At 46.0% G+C, this 5,942-nt stretch overlaps 1 pseudogene across 1 annotated transcript; it reads right to left on the bottom strand.

The window, feature by feature from the left end:
• Nucleotides 1-3,048: 3,048 nt before the first annotated feature.
• On the bottom strand, nt 3,049-3,948 carry LOC311579038 (zinc finger HIT domain-containing protein 3-like; annotated as a pseudogene). Its single transcript has one exon. The product of its transcript is annotated as a zinc finger HIT domain-containing protein 3-like (transcript).
• Between the last annotated feature and the right edge of the window lie 1,994 nt (nt 3,949-5,942).

The following is a 5,942-nucleotide window of genomic DNA, read 5'->3' on the forward strand; positions in this document are numbered from 1 at the left end:
TATGCCTGTCTTGAAAAAACAACAACAGCAACAAAGTATGCCCGAGCCGGGCAGTGGTGGGGCACGCCTTTAATCCCAGCACTCGGGAGGCAGAGGCGGGCGGATCGATGGTCTACAAAATGAATCCAGAATACTCAAGGCTACACAGAGAAACCTTGTCTCCAAAAACCAAAACCATAAAACAAACAAACAAACAAACAAACCAAAAAAGTGTGCCTGGCATTGGGGGGCAGCTGGCCTTATGATTGGGGAATGTCTGGCAACAAGAAGGCCACAGACTTTCTTATTGAACATTAACACGGTTTATGATCAACCTGATCTTGTATAAAGATTCTTTTTCAATCAGCAACAAGGTAAGATGGTGGAGCTGTTTTTATATCAATAACGAGCTAAGCTAAGATGAGGGGCCTGTTGGGCCTGATATAAAAATATCTACAGTTATGGTACCCAAAGGAGCAGGGCTCAACAGCAGCCAAGGCAGCGGTGGCAGAGCTGCCTTGGCAGCTGAAGAACCCGATCCATCCCTGTTATCTTGATGCTGACCGCTGTTGAATCACGGATGGGCCTGTGTCTCACCAAACCTGCACTCCTGCTGCTGGTCTTGAACTTCTGCCTACTTTCTCCACCATGCTTAGCACAGTGCAAAGGGCCGTAACACTTTGGTATCATCTCGTGGGATCGTGACGCTCCTGCGTCTCCACTGCCATCTGGTACCAGCAACCTCATTCTAAAAGAGCTAAGCTGTGGCGCCTGGTGGAGAATCATTTCCACGTCCCCCAGCGAGACTGGGAGCTGGCCTAGCACACAGCTTCACCCTGAGTGCTCTAAGCAGCTCCTGTGTGAGGAAAGTGACCTTGATATCTTTGACCTTGAGGTCCATCAGTTCTCAACTGAAAGCAGGCAGCACCCGGACTAACTGCCGGAAATGGAGGTTGAATGACAAGTGGAAATTAAGCAATTTTTAGAATGGACTGCTCCCTCTCTCTCTCTCTCTCTCTCTCTCTCTCTCTCTCTCTCTCTCTCTCTCTCTCTCTCTCTCTCCCCTTTGGTTTTTTGAGACAGGGTTTCTCTGTGTAGCTTTTGTACACCAGGCTGGCCTCTAACTCACAGCCATCTGCCTGCCTCTGCCTCCCTGAGTGCTGGGATTAAAAGCGTGCACCACTGCACCCAGCTTGAACGGACTGTTCTCAAGTGAGGAAAAATTTTTGTTTCCCAGGAAATGTATAAGGCCCATTAGACAGGCCTTTGAACGCCATACTAATACAATACCAGTTTTGATATTTTGGGCTGTAGCCTAAAATCTGAACTGCCTGATGGTTGGGGCCAGACCATAAAAGGGCTTACATGTGATGACAACACCTTGGACTTTATCCTGAGATGAAAGGGAAAAAAAAGGATCCGATTTGTGTGTCAGAAAGACCACAACAATCTGACCAGAGGAGATAAGACAGAAGATCTAGAACTGTGTAATCTCAGCCCCAGCAGCACTGGGTCCAGAAGAGGCCTGCTAAGCTGTCTTTGTAGTCTAGTAGCCGTCTGTACTTGACAAAGCTTAATATTACAAATCTAAATATGTGACTCATCAAATTACCTTTAAGCCTCGACATCTGAAAGCTTCATATTTGCAAGGAAATACCACACAGAGATATTGTACTTAAGACCTCAATATGGGCCCCGGGCATGGTAGCACTCGCCTTTAATCCCAGCACTAGGGAGGCAGAGGCAGATGGATCACTGTGAGCTTGAGGCCAGCCTGGCCTACAAAGCTAGTCCAGGAAAGTAAAGGCTGCATAGAGAAACCTTTCTCAAACAAAACAAAACAAAACAAAACAAAAGTGTACTTTAGCTGGGCACTGTGAGTTCAAGGTCAGCCTGGTCTAGGACAGCCAGGACTACACAGAGAAACCCTGTCTCAAAAAACTAAAAGATAAAATAAATAAATAAATAAATAAATAAATAAATAAAACCCCTCAACTTGGCCCCAAAAGACTCCTGACACGAGGTTGGGAATGGTTCAGTGGTTACGAGCACTCCCTGCTCTCGCAGAGAACTTGGGTCCAGTTCTCGGCATCCACAGCGCAGCTCGTGACCACCTGTAGATCCCGTTCTAGGGGCGCCCATGCCCTCTTCTGCATGCCCCCCCAGGCTCCCGCATGCACATGGTGTACATAAACTCATGGGAGCAAACACACAGGCATAAAAGATAAACATAATTTTTAAAGCCCTAAGAAAGATTCCTGACAGCCGGGCGTGGTGGCGCACGCCTTTAATCCCAGCACTCGGAAGGCAGAGGCAGGTGGATTGCTGTGAGTTCAAGGCCAGCCTGGTCTACACAGTGAGTCCAGGACAGCCAAGGTTAACACAGAGAGACCCTGTCTCGAAAAACCAAAAAAAAAAAAAAAAAAAAAGAAAGATTCCTGACATTCCTAAGAAGCTAATCCAGTACATGATGACAGATGTGGCTTTCTTGTTTTTTTTTTTTTTTTTTTTTTTTGCTTGTTTTATTTCACATTTCCAGACCTTTGAGATAGGATCTCATTGTATAGACCAGGCTGGTCTAAAACTTTTTCAGCCTGCCTCTGCCTCCTGAATGCTGGGATTTAAAAAGTGTGCACCTACTGACTTCTAAGTGTGGATGAAGTATATTTGAGCAGATAGTTGAAATTTTTTTTTTAAAAAGTGTGCACCACCACATTCAGCCTGTGAGTTTTTATTTTATTTTATTTTATTTTTGCTAATCTATGTGCGATGCTGGGTGTAGTGGCACATGCCTTTAATCGCAGCACTTGGGAGGCACAGGCAGGTGGATCTCTGTGAGTTCGAGACCAGCCTGGCTTACAAAGGGTCTAGGACAGCCATGACTACACAGAGAAACCCTGTCTTGAAAAACTGAAAAAAAAAAAAGTGAGATAATTCCACAAATTACAAAGGAAAGTAAAGCATTTAAGGAAATCTCTTTTTTTAAAAAATAAATGTATTTAATGTCACCAAGAACAATGAGTGATAAGAGTGTACAACAGAACCACTTCTTAAATTTATTTAGTAACATCAGTTACTGATCATCAGTTTTTAATTCTAATGGATACAGTTGGTATTTGTGATGTAACTCTGAACTGTACCAGAAATAAAATTAAACCACCATCTGAATATAGATAGCCAGGATTTAGTTGTTTTTTTTTTTTTTTAATATTTTATGTATGTGGGAGTTCTGTCTGCATGGGTGGCTATATACAGTACCTGCAGAAGCCAGAAGAAGATATCAGAAACCCTGGAACTGTAGTAAGCAGTCAAGTGGGTGCTGAGACCTGGGGTCCTCTGGAAAAGCCTCTTCACGCAGGCTCTGCCCCTGGAGTACGCTCCACTCGTCTGAAGCCCGCAGTGTGGTGGGTGAGCACCCACACGGCCTACCGGGGCTTTGGAAACAACCTCCTCCTAGGAGGAGCGGTGGGCCGCTTGAGCAAGGAGCCCGTCCAGTCTTAAGAGTCCCTCTTCTGGGATGGTTCCACGATTCTTAAGCAGCAGTCAGCAAACTCCACAAACAAGGGCTCCTGCATGCAGGCTCTCATCAGCTTTGCTTTGTTGTCACCCTGATCGAGGTCAACCATCAGCTGCCTCAGGTGTGGGTTGAGCAGTAAGCTTCTTAAAGTTGCAGATTCACCTAAATTCTTTTAAATTCTGCGGAGACACTCTGTCTTCTTCCTCATCATTGTTGAGGAAATCAGCTACAGAGGCGTCATCATCTTTGTTTTCCTCAGACCTTGTATTTACAAGGGCCACTGTTCCTTTCTTCCTAACGGGACGGGTTTCAGGGTTACACTCCTCTTTGTGCTTCTTGTGACTGGTGACGGAACAGTAGGGCACGCGGCAAGTGGGGCAGCGGTATTTCGGCTTCTCCAAACAGATCACGCAGACTGCTGTTCTACTATTGAGGGACGCCATCGTTTCCCAAAAGACGCAGAAATCTCTTTTTTAAAGATTTAGTTATGGGGCTGGAGAGATGGCACAGCAGTTAAGAACAATGGCTGTTCTTCCAAAGGACCCAGGTTCAATCCTCAGGACCCACACGGCAGCTCACAACTGTCTATAGCGCCAATTCCAGGGCAGTCTGGCACCTTCACAGATTTATTTATTTTTTTATGTATACAGTATTCTGCCTGCGTGTGTGCCTGCATGCCAAAAGAAGGCACCAGAGCTCATTATAGTTGGCTGTGAGGCACACCGTGGTTGTTGGGAATTGAATTCAGGACCTTTGTGCTCTTCACCTCTGAGCCATCTCTCCAGCCCACCTGTGAGTTTTAAAATTATGTTTATTATGAACTCTCATCATAGAGAGAATAGCTGAATACTTTGCCTTAAAACTGGGTGGGTTGTGGGCTGGAGAGATGGCTCAGAGGTTAGGAACACTGACTGCTTTCCCAAAGGTCCTGAGTTCAATTCCCAGCAACCACATGGTGACTCACAACCACCTATAATGAGATCTGGTGCCCTCTTATGGTGTGTAGGTGTACATGAAGGCAGAACACTGTATAAATAATAAATATATAAATCTTAAAAAAAAAAAACTGGGTGGGTTGTTGGGTGTGGTGGCGCACGCCTTTAGTCCCAGTACTCGGGAGGCAGAGGCAGGTGGAGCTTTGTGAGTTTGAGGCCAGCCTGGTCTATAAAGAGAGTCCAGGACAGCCAAGGCTCAGTTACACCGAGAAGCTTGTCTTTTTTTTTTTTTTTTTTTTTTGAGACAGGGTTTCTCTGTGTAGCCTTGGCTGTCCTGGACCCGCTTTGTAGACCAGGCTGGCCTCGAACTCACAGCGATCCACCTGCCTCTGCCTCCCGAGTGCTGGAATTATAGGCGTGCGCCACCACGCCCGGCCGAGAAGCCTGTCTTGAGAAACCTAAAAAATAAGAAAGGAAGGAAGAGAGAAAGCAAGTAAGCAGATTGGGCAAACATCACAGTGATCAACAGCACTCATGTAGAAGCATAAGGCAAATAAATCCTTTCTCCAAACAGCAATAGTAATCCTAGCTAAAACACTGTGTCAATATATATATATATATATACATACACACACTTACACACATATATATTACAGAAGCGATAAACTGAGGAAAAGTGAGAGAATTTCCTGAGAGGTGGACAGTGGATTTGGGAGACAGGAGGAAGCCACGGTGTTGAGGACTTTTTAGAGTAATGGCAGACACTTGGCTAAGGCTGAGGTGATTTCTGTTGAGATTGGTTAATTCTCTGGGCTGCCATGGTTGGCCCAACGGAGGATCCACATGCTCTATGCCTGTCCCCTAGTCCCCGCCAGGGAGGTGACCACGTGCTGCCATCTCTGTCCGTCCCTGACTGTAGCTTTAACCTTGATAGGCTGCTAGGTGTTACTCATGGGCCGGTGTTTCTGGCCCCCAGCCTTGCTGGTGTCTCAAGTGCTGGTGACTGTGCTGAGTTCTCTGTTCTCACATCTATTTCAGACACTGAGAAGTGTTTAGTTATTTCACTTTTGGCTCCTTGCCTTAAGGGTGGTCTCCTAAGCGGAAACAACTTCCTCCTCTTCCTCCTCCTTTTCCTCCTCCTCTTCTTCTCCTTTTTCTTCTTCTTCTACTTTGTTTAATTTTATTCTATGTGCATTGGTCTAAAGGTGTCAGATTCCCTGGAACTGGAGTTAGAGACAGTTGTGAGCTGCCATGTGGTTGCTGGGAACTGAACCCACGTCCTTTGGAAAAGCAGACAGTGCTCTTAACAGCTGAGTCATCTCACCAGCCCCCTTAAGCGAAAACTTCTTATTCTGCTCCATCTTTATCCACAGTTTAGTGTGTCACCGTTTCCTGAGTTAGAGTCAATACAGCATGAAAGGTCCCTAGTGCCCTAGGCATGTTCCTCAAGGCCCTGAGGGGGCCAGCCAGCCTGCAAGTCCCTGCCTTGGAGCCAATTGCCTCTTCCTGTC

Source organism: Acomys minous (genome assembly GCF_964271855.1).
Source record: "Acomys minous genome assembly, chromosome: 12".
Taxonomy (NCBI): Eukaryota; Metazoa; Chordata; class Mammalia; order Rodentia; family Muridae; genus Acomys; species Acomys minous.